The 17,110-nt window shown below is 41.1% G+C and overlaps 2 protein-coding genes across 6 annotated transcripts in view; one reads left to right on the forward strand and one right to left on the reverse strand.

The window, feature by feature from the left end:
* Window positions 1-17,110, forward strand: part of DEFB108B (defensin beta 108B) — an 875,574-nt gene that overhangs the window by 815,875 nt on the left and 42,589 nt on the right. The window lies entirely within an intron of this gene.
* Window positions 1-17,110, reverse strand: part of ZNF705D (zinc finger protein 705D) — a 65,708-nt gene that overhangs the window by 995 nt on the left and 47,603 nt on the right. For 2 of the 5 annotated variants that reach the window (XM_065518760.2, XM_073999945.1), the window contains exons 6-7: window positions 11,515-11,748; window positions 8,423-9,897 (exon numbers count right to left, since the gene is read on the reverse strand). The gene's annotated coding sequence lies outside the window, so the exon portion shown is untranslated. Of the gene's footprint in view, window positions 1-8,422; window positions 9,898-11,514; window positions 11,749-17,110 lie in introns of those variants that run through there. The other 3 variants (XR_012416891.1, XR_012416890.1, XR_012416892.1) reach the window with 2 other exon arrangements.

Here is a 17,110-nt window from a genome sequence, read left to right on the forward strand (position 1 = left end):
GACAAACTCCCCAGGCCAGAACTGAGAGGTGAGTGGGACGTGTGATGCAGCAGCAAGCACGGGAGTTGGATGCCCCTGCTCTGCAGGTGGGTCAGGAGGGGTGTGGCCTGAAGGCTGCAGTTACTGTCTCAATAGGAGAGGCTTATGGTATGGGTCAGTTTTGAGCTCTGAGTTCAGACTTCTTGAAACTTAGCTAGCTACTCCCAGTGGAACACTGTGGGTGTGAGACCTGCCTCGCCAAGGATGTGGGGGCTGGATGGGGCTTACTGCCAAGCTGCTACTCCCCATTCTTCATATGGACTCTCCTTGTACAGAGGCAGACGCAGCTTCACTTCTCTCTGGAAAATTACCCCAGTGGCCCAAGAACTGCCTTCCAATTCCCACTGGAGCCACTGCTTGTCCCACACATAGAGAGCCAGAGCATCACTTTACCTGACCTAGTTCCCACCTGGTTTTGCTCGACCACCTACCCTGGTAGATTAACACAAATAACAGAAGAAATTTTAGAAGCCCTTTGGCTCTACCCGTTCCCTGAGACGCCAGAGTACCTCCCATGGGTAACATAAGGCAAGTCCAAATCTCACCACTACCACCACTACCACCACAGCTGGCAGTCTTTTGCAAGCGCCACCTCCTGGCTGAAGGCCAACTGACACAGTCCATTAGAGCATCTTGAATTCAGAACATTCGATGTCATGGCAGGCCGGGGAGCCTCCTCTGCCCTAATTTGGCTCTCTATCACACATTCTCATACACACACACACACAAAAGTCACACACACTCACACATCAACCTACTGGCAAACCAAGGTAAAAAAAAAAAAAAAACACACACACACACACACACAAACCTGCTCAATTCAGGCCATTATCCCTGATGAACATCGATGCAAAAATTCTCAATAAAATACTGGCAAACCGAATCCAGCAGCACATCAAAAAGCTTATCCACCACGATCAAGTGGGCTGCATCTTTGGGATGAAAGGCTGGTTCAACATACACAAATCAATAAATGTAATTGATCACATAAACAGAACCAAAGGCAAACACCAGACAATTATTTCGATAGATGAAAAAATGCCTCTGATAAAATTCAACATCCCTTCATGTTAAAAACTCTCAATAAACTAGGTATTGATGGAACATATCTCAAAATAATAAGAGCTATTTCATACAGCCAATATCATATAGAATAGGCAAAAGCTGGAAGCATTCCATTTGAAAACTGGTACAAGACAAGGAAGCCCTCTGTAACCACTTCTATTCAACATAGTATTGGAAGTTTTCGCCAGGGCAATCAGGCAATAGAAAGAAATAAAGGGTATTCAAATTGGAAGAGAGAAAGTCAACTTGTCTCTGTTTGCAGATGACATGACTTCATATTTAGAAAACCCCATCATGTCAACTGAAAAACTTCTTGAACTGATAAGCAACTTCACCAAGGTCTCAAGATACAAAATCATTGTGCAAAAATCACAAGCATTCCATTACACCAATGATAGTCAAGCAGAGAGCCAAATCAAGAATGAACTCCCATTCACAATTGCTACAAAGAGAGTAAAATACCTAGGAATACAACTAGGAGTACAAGGGATATGAAGGACCTCTTCAAGGACAACTGCAAACCACTGCTCAAGGTAATAAGAGAGGACACAGATGAATGGAAAAACATTCCATCCTCATTAATAGGAAGAATCAATATTGTGAAAATGGCCATACTGCCCAAACATTATAGATTCAGTGCTATCCCCATCAAAATATCATTGACATTTTTCACAGAATTAGAAAGAACTATTTTAAATGTCATATGGAATCAAAGAATACCCCATATAGCCAAGACAATCATAAGCAAAAATAACAAAGCTGGAGGCATTACGCTAACTTCAAACTGTACTAGAAGGCTACGGTACCAAAACAGCAGGCTACTGCTGCCAAAACAGATATATAGACCAATGGAACAGAACAAAGACCTCAGAAATAACACCACACATCTATGACCACCTGACTTTGACAAATCTGACAAAAACAAGCAAGGGAGAAAGGATCTCCTATTCAGTAAATGATGCTGGGAAAACTGGCTTGCCATATACAGAAAACCAAAACTTGACCCCTTCCTTACACCTTATACAAAAATTAACTCAAGATGGATTAAAGACTTAAATGTAAAATCCAAAACCATAAAAACCCTAGAAGAAAACCTAGGCAATACCATTCAGGACACAGGCAAGGGCAAAGACTTCATGACAAAAATGTCAAAAGCAATTGCAACAAAAGCCAAAATTGACAAATCAGATCTAATTAAACTAAAGACCTTCTGCACAGCAAAGAAACTATCATCAGCATGAGCAATCAACCTACAGGATGGGAGAAAATTATTGCAACCTACCCATCTGACAAAGGTCTAATAACAAAAATTGACAAGGAACTTAAACATATTTACAAGCAAAAAAACAACCCCATCAAAAGTGAGCAAAGGATATAAACAGAAACTTATCAAAAGAAGACATTTATCTAACCAACAAATATATTTTTTAAAAGCTCAACAACACTGATCATCAGAGAAGTGAAAATCAAAACTACAATTAGATACCATCTCACGCCCATCAGAATGGTGATTATTGAAAAGTTAAGAAACAATTGATGCTGGTGAGGCTGAGAAGAAACAGGAATGCTTTTACACTGTTGGGGAAACTGTAAATTAGTTCAACCATTGTGGAAGACATTATGGTGATTCCTCAAGGATCTAGAACCAGAAACACCATTTGACCCAGTAATCCCATTACTGGCTATATACCCAAAGGAATATAAATCATTCCACTATAAAGACACATGCACATGTATGTTTATGGCAGCACTATATACAATAGCAAAGACATGAAACCAACCCAAATGCCCTTCAGTGCTAGATTGGATAAAGAAAATGTGGTACATATACACCATAAAATACTATGCAGTCATAAAAAGGAATGAGATCATGTCTTTTGCAGGCACATGGATGAAGCCATCATACTGAGCAAACTAACACGGTAATAAAAAAATCAAACACCACATGTTCTCACTAATAAGTGAAAGTTGAACACTGAGAAAACAAGGACACAGTGAGGGGAACAACACACAACACGGCCCACTGGGGGCTGGGGGTGAGGGAAGAGAACTTAGAGGATAAGTCAATAGGTGCAACAAACCACCATCGCAAAGGATACCTACATAACAAACCTGTACGTTCTGCACATGTATCCCATATTTTTTAAATTTAAAAAGAGGAAATACATATGTACATACATACATACATACACACACACATACATTCTTCCCGGATCTTCATTCCTGGTAAGCCAAGGAACCTGGAGAAACACCAGAATTCTGTCCCTCTGAAAATGCAGGACAGGTCTACCTTCATCAGCATAAAATTTTGGACCAAATGTAATTGCAGGTCCACCCCACAATGAGTAACTGAAAATTGAGGCAGTATTTCAGATCCTAAAAAACTGATGAATTAATTCGTGACACATTTGGGTTGTTTTTGCCTTTTCCTACTATGAAGAGTGCTAGTAGGAAGAACGGTATACAAATATCTGTTTGATTCTCTGCTTTCAGAATCCTTTGCTTGTTTGTGTGTTTGTTTGTTCCTTCTTGAGACAGGACATCACTCCAGTCAGCCAGGTTTTTCCAGTCTGTAATTTTTGTTGTTTCCTTTTGTCAAGTTATAGAAGATTTTATTTTATTTCTATTGAATTTTAAGGCATTTTTAGATACGTATTAAAACATTATCTCACATGCTGCGTGTTACATTTCATTTATTTTCATCGTCTCTTTTTTATTTTATTATTTTATTTTATTATAGTTTATATTCTGGGGTATATATGCACAATGTGCAGGTTTGTTACATATGTACACATGTGCCATGTTGGTGTGCTGCACCCATTAACTCGTCATATACATTAGGTATATCTCCTAATGCTATCCTTCCCTCCTCCCCCCACCCCACAACAGACCCTGGTGTGTGATATTTGCCTTCCTGTGTCCAGGTGGTCTCATTGTTCAATTCCCACCTATGAGTGAGAACATGCGGTGTTTGGTTTTCTGTTCTTGCAGTAGTTTGCTGAGAATGATGGTTTCCAGCTGCATCCATGTCCCTACAAAGGACATGAACTCATCCTCTTTTATGGCTGCATAGTATTCCATGGTGTATATGTGCCACATTTTCTTAATCCAGTCTATCATTGATGAACATTTGGGTTGGTTCCAAGTCTTTACTATTGTGAATAGTGACGCAATAAACATACGTGTGCATGTGTCTTTACAGCAGCATGATTTTTAATCCTTTGGGGATATACCCAGTAATGGGATGGCTGGGTCAAATGGTATTTCTAGTTCTACATCCTTGAGGAATCGCCACATTGTTTTCCACAATGGTTAAACTAGTTGACAGTTCCACCAACAGTGTAAAAGTGTTCCTATTTCTCCACATCCTCTCCAGCACCTGTTGTTTCCTGACTTTTTAATGATCACCATTCTAACTGGTGTGAGATGGTATCAAATTGTGGTCATGATTTGCATTTCTTTGATGGCTAGTGATGATGAGTATTTTTTCATGTGTCTGTTGACTGCATAAATGTCTTCTTTTGAGAAGTGTCTGTTCATATCCTTTGCCCACTTTTTGATGGGGTTGTTTGTTTTTTTCTTGTAAATTTGTTTGAGTTCTTTGTAGGTTCTTGATATTAGCCCTTTGTCAGATGAGTAGATTCCCAAAATTTTCTCCCATTCTGTAGGTTGCCTGTTCATTCTGATGGTAGTTTCTTTTGCTGTGCAGAAGCTCTTTAGTTTAATTAGATCCCATTTGTCAATTTTGGCTTTTGTTGCCATTGCTTTTGCTGTTGTAGACATGAAGTCCTTGTCCATGCTTATGTCCTGAATGGTATCACCTAGGTTTTCTTCTAGGGTTTTTATGGTTTTAGGTCTAACATGTAAGTCTCTAATCCATCTTGAATTAATTTTTGTATAAGGTGTAAGAAAGGGATACAGTTTCAGCTTTCTACTTATGGCTAGCCACTTTTCCCAGCAGCATTTATTAAACAGGGAATCCTTTCTCCATTTCTTGTTTTTGTCAGGTTTGTCAAAGATCAGATGGTTGTAGAAGTGTGGTATTATTTCTGAGGGCTCTGTTCTGTTCCATTGGTCTATAGCTCTGTTTTCATACCAGTACCATGCTGTTTTGGTTACTATAGCCTTGTAGTATAGTTTGAAGTCAGGTAGCATGATGCCTCCAGCTTTGTTCTTTTGACTTAGGATTGTCTTGGCAATGCGGGCTCTTTTTTGGTTCCATATGAAGTTTCAAGTAGTTTTTTCCAATTCTGTGAAGAAAGTCATTGGTAGCTTAATGGGGATGGCACTGAATCTATAAATTACCTTGCGCAGTATGGCCGTTTTCACGATATTGATTCTTCCTATCCATGAGCATGGAATATATGAAATGTTCTCCCATTTGTTTCTGTCCTCTTTTATTTCATTGAGCAGTGGTTTGTAGTTCTCCTTGAAGAGGTCCTTCACATCCCTTGTAAGTTGGATTCCTAGATAGTTTATTCTCTTTGAAGCAATTGTGAATGGGAGTTCATTCATGATTTGGCTCTCTGTTTGTCTGTTATTGGTGTATAAGAATGCTTGTAATTTTTGCAAATTGATTTTGTATCCTGAGACTTTGCTGAAGTTGCTTATCAGCTTAAGGAGATTTTGGGCTGAGATGATGAGGTTTTCTAAATATACAATCATGTCATCTGCAAACAGGGACAATTTGACTTCCTCTTTTCCTAATTGAATACCCTTTATTTCTTTCTCTTGCCTGGTTTCCCTGGCCAGAAGTTCAACACTATGTTGAATAGGAGTGGTGAGAGAGGGCATCCCTGTCTTGTGCTAGCTTTCAAGGCGAATGCTTCCAGTTTTTGCCTATTCAATATGATATTGGCCGTGCGTTTGTCATAAATAGCTCGTACACAATGCATGGGCTTCATCCCTTGCATCCCAGGAATGAAGCCCACTTGACATGGTGGATAAGCTTTTTGATGTGCTGTAGATTTGGTTTGCCAGTATTTTATTGAGGATTTTTGCATGGATGTTCATCAGGGATATTGGTCTAAAATTCTCTTTTTGTTGTTGTTGTCTCTCTGCCAGGCTTTGGTATCAGGATGATGTTGACCTTATAAAATGAGTTAGGGAGGATTCCCTCTTTTTCTATTGATTGGAATAGTTTCAGAAGTAATGGTACCAGCTCCTCCTTGTACCTCTGGTAGAATTCGGCTATGAATCTTTCTGGTCCTGGACTTTTTTGGTTGGTAGGCTATTAATTATTGCCTCAATTTCAGAGCCTGCTATTGGTCTATTCAGGGATTCAACTTCTTTCTGGTTTAGTCTTGGGAGAATGCATGTGTCCAGGAATTTATCCATTTCTTCTAGGTTTCTAGCTTATTTACGTAGAGGGGTTTACAGTATTCTCTGATAGTGGTTTGTATTTCTGTGGGGTCAGTGGTGATATCCCCTTTATCATTTTTTATTGCATCTATTTGATTTTTCTCTCTGCTTTTCTTTGTTAGTCTTGCTAGTGGTCTATCAATTTTGCTGATCTTTTCAAAAAACCAGCTCCTGGATTCATTGATTTTTTCAAGGGTTTTTTTGTGTCTCTCCTTCAGTTCTGCTCTGATCTTAGTTATTTCTTGCCTTCTGCTGGCTTTTGAATGTGTTTGCTCTTGCTTCTCTAGTTCTTTTAATTGTGATGTTAGGGTGTCAATTTTAGATCTTTCCTGCTTTGTCTTGTGAGAATTTAGTGCTTTAAATTTCCCTCTACACACTGCTTTAAATGTGTCCCAGAGATTCTGGTATGTTGTATCTTTGTTCTCATTGGTTTCAAAGAATATCTTTATTTCTGCCTTCATTTCGTTATGTACCCAGTAGTCATTCAAGAGCAAGTTGTTCAGTTTCCATGTAGTTGAGTGGTTTTGATTGAGTTTCTTAGTCCTGAGTTCTAGTTTGATTGCACTGTGGTCTGAGAGACAGTTTGTTATAATTTCTGTTCTTTTACACTTGCTGAGGGGTGCTTTACTTCCAACTATGTGGTCAATTTTGGAATAAGTGTGATGTGGTGCTGAGAAGAATGTATATTCTGTTGATTTGGGGTGGAGAGTTCTGTAGATGTCTATTAGGTCTGCTTGGTGCAGAGTTAGGTTCAATTCCTGTATATCCTTAACTTTCCGTCTCGTTGATCTGTCTAATGTTGACAGTGGGGTATTAAAGTCTCCCATTATTATTGTGTGGGAGTCTAAGTCTCTTTGTAAGTCTCTAAGGACTTGCTTTATAAATCTGGGTGCTCATGAATTGGGTGCATATATATTTTGGATAGTTAGCTCTTCTTGTTGAATTGATCCCTTTACGATTATGTAATGGCCTTCTTTGTCTCTTTTGATCTTTGTTGGTTTAAAGTCTGTTTTATCAGTGACTAGGATTGCAACCCCTGCCTTTTTTTTGTTTTCCATTTGCTTGGTAGATCTTCCTCCATCCCTTTATTTTGAGCCTATGTGTGTCTCTTCATGTGAGATGGGTCTCCTGAATACAGCAAACTGATGGGTCTTGTCACCACCAGGCCTGCCCTACAAGAGCTCCTGACTCTATCCAACTTGCCAGTCTGTGTCTTTTAATTGGAACATTTAGCCCATTTACATTTAGGTTAATATTGTTACATGTGAACTTGATCCTGTCTATTATGATGTTAGCTGGTTATTTTGCTCATTAGTTGATGCAGTTTCTTCCTAGCATCAATAGTCTTTACATTTTGGCATGTTTTTGCAGTGGCTGGTACCGGTTGTTCATTTCCATGTTTAGTGCTTCCTTCAGGAGCTCTTGTAGGGCAGGCCTGGTGGTGACAAAATCTCTCAGCGTTTGCTTGTCTGTAAGGATTTTATTTCTCCCTCACTTATGAAACTTAATTTGACTGGATATGAAATTCTGGGTTGAAAATTCTTTTCTTTAAGAATATTGAATATTGTCCCCCCCCCCCCTTCTGGCTTGTAGAGTTTCTGCCGAGAGATCCACTGTTAGTCTGATGGGCTTCCCTTTGTTGATGGGCTTCCCTTTGTGGGTAACCCGACATTTCTCTCTGGCTGCCCTTAACATTTTTTCCTTCATTTCAACTTTGGTGAATCTGACAATTATGTGTCTTGGAGTTGCTCTTCTAGAGGAGTATCTTTGTGGCGTTCTCTGTATTTCCTGAATTTGAATGTCTGCCTGCCTTGCTAGGTTGGGGGAGTTCTCTTGGATAATACCCTGCAGAGTGTTTTCCAACTTGGTTCCATTCTCCCCATCACTTTCAGGTACACAAATCAGACGTAGATTTTGCCTTTTCCCATAGTCCCATATTTCTTGGAGGCTTTGTTCATTTCTTTTTACTCTTTTTACTCTAAACTTCTCTTCTCACTTCATTTTATTCATTTGATCTTCAATCACTGACACCCTTTCTTCCAGTTGATCGAGTCAATTACTGAAGCTTGTGCATTTTTCATGTAGTTCTCGTGTCATGGTTTTCAGCTCTATCAGGTCATTTAAGGACTTCTCTATATTGGTTATTCTAGTTAGCCATTCGTGAAATCTTTTTTCAAGGTTTTTAGCTTCTTTGCTATGGGTTCGAACTTCCTCCTTCAGCTCAGAGAAGTTTGATCGTCTGAAGCCTTCTTCTCTCAACTCGTCAAAGTCATTCTCTGTTCAGCTTTGTTCTGTTGCTGGAGAGGAGCTGCATTCCTTTGGAGGGGGAGCAGTGCTCAGATTTTTAGAATTTTCAGTTTTCCTGCACTTCTTTTTCCCCATCTTTGTGGTTTTATCTACCTTTGGTCTTTGATGATGTTGATGTACAGATGGGGTTTTGGTGTGGATGTCCTTTCTGCTTGTTTGTTAGTTTTCTTTCTAATAGTCACGACCCTCAGCTGCAGGTCTGTTGGCGTTTGCTTGAGGTCCACTCCAGACCCTGTTTGCCTGGGTGTCAGCAGTGGAGGCTGCAGAAGAGTTAATATTGCTGAACAGCAAATATTTCTGCCTGATCGTTCCCCTGGAAGCTTCGTCTCAAAGGGGTACCTGGTTGTGTGAGGTATGAGGTGTCAATCTGCCCCTAGTGGGGGTTTCTCCCAGTTAGGCTACTCCAGGGTCAGGGACCCACTTGAGCAGGCAGTCTGTCTGTTCTCAGATCTCAAACTCCGTGTTGGGAGAACCACTACTCTCTTCAAAGCTGTCAGACAGGGACATTTAAATCTGCAGAGGTTTCTGCTGCCTTTTGTTTGGCTATGCTCTGTCCCCAGAGGTGGTGTCTACAGAGGTAGGCAGGCAGGCCTCTTTGAGCTGTGGTGGGCTCCACCCAGTTCGAGCTTCCCTGCCACTTTGTTTACCTACTCAAGCCTCAGCAATGGTGAGCGCCCCTCCCCCAGCCTTGCAGCCTCCTTGCAGTTAGATCTCAGACTGCTGTGCTAGCAATGAGGGAGGTTCTGTGGGCGTGGGACTCTCCAAGCCAGGTGCGGGATATAATCTCTTAGTGTGACGTTTGCTGAGACCCTTGGTAAAGGGCAGTGTTAGGGTGGGAGTAACCCAATTTTCCAGGTGTTGTGTATCACGGTTTCCCTTGGCTAGGAAAGCAAATTCCCTTCCCCCTTGCACTTCCTGGGTGAGGTGATGCCTCGCCCTGCTTCAGTTGTCACTCTGTGGGCTGCATTCACTGTTCTGCCCCCACTGTCCAACAATCCCCAGTGAGATGAACCCGGTACCTCAGTTGGAAATGCAAAAATCACCCGTCTCCTGTGTCACTCATGCTGGGAGCTGGAGGTTGGATCTGTTCCTATTCGGCCATCTTGGAACTGCCTCTCATCACTCCTTTAATGAACAAAAGGTTTTAGCTTAGATATCTTCCTGTTTGTCAAGTTTTTCTGATTTTGACTTTTTAAAATATGCTGTCATATACAAGAAACCCTTGGATATAAAATGCCATGAATATTTCTCTTTTCTTGCAGTCATAACTTTGGCGGATGTCATCAATTAATCTCTGGGTTATAGCATGTTTTCTTGAAAGTGGTCCACAGTCTATTTTGGGCATTGAGAATTTCATCAAACTTAAGTGAATGTTTCTACAAATTGAAGGCATAGTCCCATTTGATGCTTTATTATTTGCATATATTGCTTCCACAAGACCATTTCATGCAAAGACTTGCTTGTCCCCACAGCCAGATCATGAATCAATTGGCCAAAAATGGGAAGGTTATCTCTAGAATGTCTATTTGATTCCATTGATCTCTCCATCTTAATTAAGACAGAATATGCTGTGTTAATTACATAACATCACTGCACATTCTCAAATCAGAAAGTGTAGTTCCAACTTCTTGTCATTCAGTTGCTGAATGATCTTATCTCCCAGATGCACATACTTGGAAGTACTTCTCAACACACACACACACACACATCCAGACACAAAGACACAAATACACGCACAGACACAAAATGTTTAATATGTACACAATTGTTAACTGGCATTGTTTTACATGAAATAAGGCAAATGTGTAGCCCCTGCCCTAACCCAGTTCCACTCCTATCATATTTGCCCATAACACTGATTAGTAAATCTGATTCAACTGTTCTATAATCACAATGTAAGCTATGTCCATTAAATTCCCTGAGGAATGCAAAAGGATACAACCTACGACACAAAACTTAATTGACTACTGATATTTCATTGGTAAATTGGGTAATTGATGGGTAAATGTAGTGGAACCGGTGGGTGGGCATTCGTTATGGGGTGAAGCAGCAAGATACTTCATTATTAAAAGGTGTTTGAAAGAAATTGAAACACAAGACTGTGTGTATTCAGCTGAAATAAAATTAGAAAACCCTGAAATAAATCTCACTTCAGGTGTAAAAAAAAATGGCATTAGGGGAGATTCTGGGTCAATCTTCCAACTGTGCAAACTGGATCTTGGAAGCAGGATCCCTTTCCTGCAATGAGACTTGTTTATTGGTGGTGGTGTTTCAGTGGAAATGATTTTGGAGAATGGCCCCTTCCTTTTGTGTATCTGCTGATTAGATTTCATGGGAAATCTGGGGCTTTAAACTCTATTTAAATGTTAACATAATTCATTCAAATGGCAAAAAGTCAACAGGTTCTTTGATGTGGAATCATCACAGATCACTTTCTTCTTAGGTACAGTTATTAAAGTTGACCTACCAGAGTGAAACAATTGTGGAGAATGGCCCCTTCCTTTAGTGTATTTGCTGATTAGATTTAATGGTACATTTATCATTAGGTACAGTGATCAAAGTTGACCTACCCAAGAGTAGAGATGTCCAGGACAGAACTCAGGACTCTGTAGAATCACAGAATCTTGGGTGCAACACTGTTCAAGCACATAAATATGCTCATTCAGAGGGTTTCGGTATGACATGTGTGTGAAATGCAGTGTAATGAGCATGACATGCAGACAGGTTATCAAGTGGACTCACCTCAAATTCAGTTATGGGCATTACAGAACACCGATGCCAAGGTCCTGGATCCAGAGGAAAGAAACTCCAGCGTCCTGTGTAAAGCCATGGCATCTGGATTTCTCATGCTTCTGGGGATCATGCTTCTGAAAACGGTGACTCCTTCCTCCTTGTGGAACATCTTTCTCAGCAGTGTTCATTTCTTCTTCCAGGACTCTGTCTAACAGAAAGGGGAAGCCTTCTGACAGAGCACACCTGATCCATGAAAAGAAAAGGGAAAGAAAGGAGGCCAAAGGTCACGCTCCCCTCATTCCACCATCCTCCCTAAAATCATCCTGATTTCATGGGCCCCGAGACCGGGGATGCTTCTGTACACCTCGAGGCCTTGGCGCCTGGCCTAAATTCTATTCTCTTTCTCATTATCTGAAAAATTTTAAGAAAATCCCGCCGGGCGCGGTGGCTCAAGCCTGTAATCCCAGCACTTTGGGAGGCCGAGACGGGCGGATCACGAGGTCAGGAGATCGAGACCATCCTGGCTAACACAGTGAAACCCCGTCTCTACTAAAAAATACAAAAAACTAGCCGGGCAAGGTGGCGGGCGCCTGTAGTCCCAGCTACTCGGGAGGCTGAGGCAGGAGAATGGCGTAGACCCGGGAGGCGGAGCTTGCAGTGAGCTGAGATCCAGCCACTGCACTCCAGCCTGGGCAACAGAGCGAGACTCCGTCTCCAAAAAAAAAAAAAAAAAAAAAAAAAAAAAAAAGAAAATCCCTAAAGCCAGGATCTTTATTCCTAGTAAGCCAAAAGTCCCAAAGAAACACCCAAATTCTGTCCCTCTTAGTTTGGGAAACAAGTCTACCTTCATCAGCATGAAATTTTCCACCAAATGTGGTAACTGCAAGTCCACCACACAATGCTTAACTGGAACTGGAAGCAACATCTCAGATGATGAAAAATAGATGCAAGAATCCCTAAGACAAATGGTTTATTTTTCCCTTTCTTACTAAAACAACTGCCAGTATTAACAATGGTATGCAAATCTCTTTTAGACGCCCTGCTTTTAAATCTCTATGTTTCTTCTTGAGACAGGGACTCACTCCCATCACCCAGGCATTTACAGTGTTTAATTCTGGTTATATGCTATTCTCAAATTTAGAACTTTTTATTTCATCTCTCTCAAATGTTGATCCATTATCACATACATATGAAAATGCCATCTCCCATGCTGTGTGATATGTTGTTTTTATTTTCATCCTTTCTTAAATGAACCAAAGGTTTTAGTTGGCATAGATTGTGATTACTCAAGTTTTCTGATTTCATGATTTCTTAAATTGCCGTCATACGTCCGCAATCACTGGAAATAGAATGTCATGAGTATTTCTCTTTTCTTGCAATCATAAATTCAGGGAATGTCATCATTTGGTATGTCGGTGATTGCATGATTTCCTGAAAGTCTTTCACAGTCTAATTTGTGCACTGAGTATTTCGTCTAACTTCAGTGCATGTTTCCAACACTTGATGCTTTATGATTTGGCTATCTAGCTTCCACAAGAGCATTTCCTGCAAAGGCATGTCTTGTTCCCCACTGGCAAGTCATTTCACTCAGATATAGAATCAATAGGCTGAACATGGAAAGGTTATCAATGGAATATCTATTTGACTGCATGGATCTCTTCTTTGATATTAAGGAAACAAATACGCTGTGTTATTAACTGTACTTCATTGACGATTCTCAAGTCAGAAAGTACAGGTCCGACTTCCTGTCCTTCAATGCCTGAAAGGATGATCGTATCTGCCAAAAGCACATAGTTGGAAGCACATCCCAGCTCAAACACACACACACCCAGACATATAAACACACACAAAGAAACACTCACACGGGCATGATTGTGCATGTCCACAAGCTCACGCAAGCAAACACACACACACAAACACACACACTGTTTTGTAAGTACAGAATTATTCCCTAGCAATGTTTTAAGTAAACTAACGCAAATGTGACACATCAGGAGTCCATGAACACTGGCACACTCACTTCTCTGCAAGGGAGGACCAGGAGATCCAAAGGGAAGAACAAACACAGCAAGAGGGCTCTGTTTGTGTGCCAGTGATCTCAGAGAAAGTCTCCACCCACACGCAGGAGTGCACGTGCACACACTCACACACACATACACGTACACACACACACCCACAAGCGGGTTCGCGCATGCACACACACACACACACCATCGCATACACAGTCAATCCTACATAAAATAATGAGGAGCCCAGGTTTCTGTCTATACGAGGGACAACTGGATAGTGATGGCTGCGTTTCAGGATGAGCCCAGACATGGGAAACATCAAGTTTTGGAGTCGTGAGTCTTCTGAACCTGTGGAGGGATTGTCTGTGTGTTTGTTTTCATGGTAGATGACATTCAGTGTGAATTTCTGAATACAACATATTGCGCTGTAGGGTTGCACGTGAGGTTATTGCAGGTGACTGGGTTGACCATTTTCTCTTGGGGTGTGTTTCATTCGTCAGTTGTTGGTGAGCACCAGAAGTTGAAATTGTGCAAACGTGGGACATCTGTGGATCCTTCTCGCCACCTTGAGTAGTGGAAACTGGAACGCATTTGAAGGGAGGGTGTTCTTCTTTTGAACCTGCCTCGCCGTTTTTACATTGCTTGTTGAACGGACCTCAGGCGCCCTAGGACTTGTGCCCTTGGTGGAACCCACAGAATGCTGGAAGCAGACAGACAGACAGACACACTTGCCTATTGAATGCTGTCCATTTCCAATGAATTGAAGTGGAAAATCATCCCACTGGTATGTGAGTCATTTGGAAGTAAGTCGTACTGATAATAAAGGGAATCAAACACAGGAGCGTGTGTGTATTCAACTAAAATAAAATCAGCAAGCACTGAAATAAATCTCATTTGGTGTGTATAAAAATGGCATTTGGGAGATTCCGGGTCAATCGTCCAGCTGCGAAAGGTGCATCTCTGAAGCACAGTTCCTGACCTGCAATGAGACTTGTCCATGCGAGGTGGTGTTGCAGTGGAAATGATTGTGGGAAATGGCCCCTTCCTTTTGTGTATTCGCTGATTGGATTTCAGGCTCCATTTCTCATTCGGTGCAGTGATCCAAGTTGACCAACCCGAGAGTAAAGATGTCCAGGGCATAACTCAGGGCTCCATACAATCACAGAATCTTGAGTGCAACCCCGCTCAAGCACACAAATGTGCATATTAACAGTGTCTCTGTGTGACGTGTGTGCAAACTACAGTGTGATGAGCATGACTGGCAGACAGGTGATCCATTGGGCTCACCTCAAAATCAGTTATAAGCATGAAAGAACACCGATGCCCAGGTCCCGGCTTCAGACACAACACCCTCCAGCGTCTTGTGTGAAGCCACGGCATCTGGACTGCTCATGCTTCTGGGGATCATTCTCCTGAAAATGGTGGCTCCTTTCTCCCTGTGGAGCAACTCTTTAAGCAGCGCTTCTTTCCTCCCCCAGGACTTTTTTCATCGGGCACGGGAAGCCTTCTGATTGAACACACCTGCCTCACGAAAAGAAGGTGGAAAGAAACGGGGCCAAAGGTCACAGTCCTCTCATTCCACCATCCTCCCTAAAATCATCCTGATTTCATGGGCCCTGAGGCCAGGGTGTTTCTTTACACCTCGAGGCCTTGGCGCGGGGCCTAAATTCTGCCTCGTTTCTCACTCTCTAAGACATTTTGACAAAATCCCTGGAGCCAGGATCTTCATTCCTGGTAAGTCAAAGGGCCTGAAGACACACCCAAATTCTGCCCCTCCTAGTTTGGGGAACATGTCTACATTCATCAGCTTTAAATTTTGCACCAAATGTGGGAACTGCCAGTCCACCACACAATGCCTAACTGGAAACGGAGGCAACATCGCAGATACTGAACAATCCATGCAAGAATCCATGAGATAAATGTCTTCTTTGCACCTTTTCCTACTGAAACAAGGGCCAGTAGTAACAATGGTGTACAAACCTCTGTTTCACTCCCTGCTTTTAAATCTCTCTGTTTCTTTCTTCTTGAGACAGGGCGTCTCACTCCCGTCACCCAGGCTTTTCCAGTGTTTAATTCTGGTTGTTTGCTTTTGTCAAATTTAGAACTTTTTATTGCATCTCTCTCAAATGTTGATCCATTATCACATACATATGAAAATGCCATCTCCCATGCTGTGTGATATGTTGTTTTTATTTTCATCCTTTGTTAAAGGAACCGAAGTTTTTAGTTGGCATGGCTTCCGATTATTCAAGTTTCTTGATTTCATGATTTCTTAAATTGCCTTCGTACGTCCGCAACTACTGGAAATAGAATGTCATGAGTATTTCTCTTTTCTTGCAATCACAAATTCGGGGAATGTCATCAATCAGCCTCTCGGTGATTGCATGATTTCCTGCAGGTCTTTCACAATCTAATTTGTGCATTGAGTATTTCATCTAACTTCAATGCATGTTTCCAGCAGTTGATGCTTTATGATTTGGCTATCTAGCTTCCACAAGAGCATTTCCTGCAAAGACTTGTCTTGTTCCCCACTGGCAAGTCATTTCACCCAGATATAGAATCAAGAGGCTGAACATGGAAAGGTTATTGCTGGAATGTCTATTGGATTCCACGGATCCCTACACACACACACACACACACACAGGTGTACAGTCATTCCTACATAACATAATGTGGTCCTCAGGTTTTTGTCTATGCAAAAGGGACAACTGGTTAGTGATGGCTGCATTTCAAGATGATCCCATATCTAATATGTTGTTGTGGAGTTGTGATTATTCTGATCATGTGAAGGGACTGTCTCTGTGTATGTGTTTTCACAGTAGATGACATCCTGTGTGAATATCTGTATACTACATTTTGAGGTGTAGGTTTTCCCCTCAGGTTACTGGATGGATTTGAATTTATTATTCTGTCTTGGTTTGTTTTGATTAGTCAATTGGTAGGCGAGAGTAGGTGAAATTTTGCTAATGTGGGATATATGTGAATCATTCTTGTGAATGTGAATAATTGAAACTGGGATGCATTTGTAACATTGGAAGGGTGTTCTTATTTTTTACCCCAACTTTTTTTGCATTTGTTTTCAACCGACCTCAGGTGCCCTGGGTAGAACCTAGGTAATTCTTGGAACAGACAAACAGATGCTGCTAATTTTATGGTGTCAGTTTAAGTTTAAAGGGGAAATTTTCTCACCAGTATGTAATTCATTTTCAAATATGTTATACTTATCATAAATGGAATAATACACAATACTCTGAAGTGTATGACTATGAAACTACAGTCAAATTAGAAAGTTCTTAAATAAACTGCATTTCATGAGTAAAGGATGGAATTTTCGGAAATTCTAGATCAACCATCCAGCTGTGAAATCTGTGTCTTTGAAGCAGTATCCCTGTCCTGAGAGTTGTTTTTCTCTGGTGGTACTTCAGTGGAAACTAGTTTGGGGAATAGCCCCTTCACTTTTTATATTTGCTTGTTACTTTTCATTGTAAATCTCTGTTTTTAAACTGTATTTAAATGTTAATAGAATCCATCCCAGTAAAACATAACCAACAGGTCTTTTCATTTCTAATCATCACTGATCAATCTCTTGTTAGTTA

This window comes from Macaca fascicularis, chromosome 8, assembly GCF_037993035.2.
Source record: "Macaca fascicularis isolate 582-1 chromosome 8, T2T-MFA8v1.1".
Classification (NCBI taxonomy): Eukaryota; Metazoa; Chordata; class Mammalia; order Primates; family Cercopithecidae; genus Macaca; species Macaca fascicularis.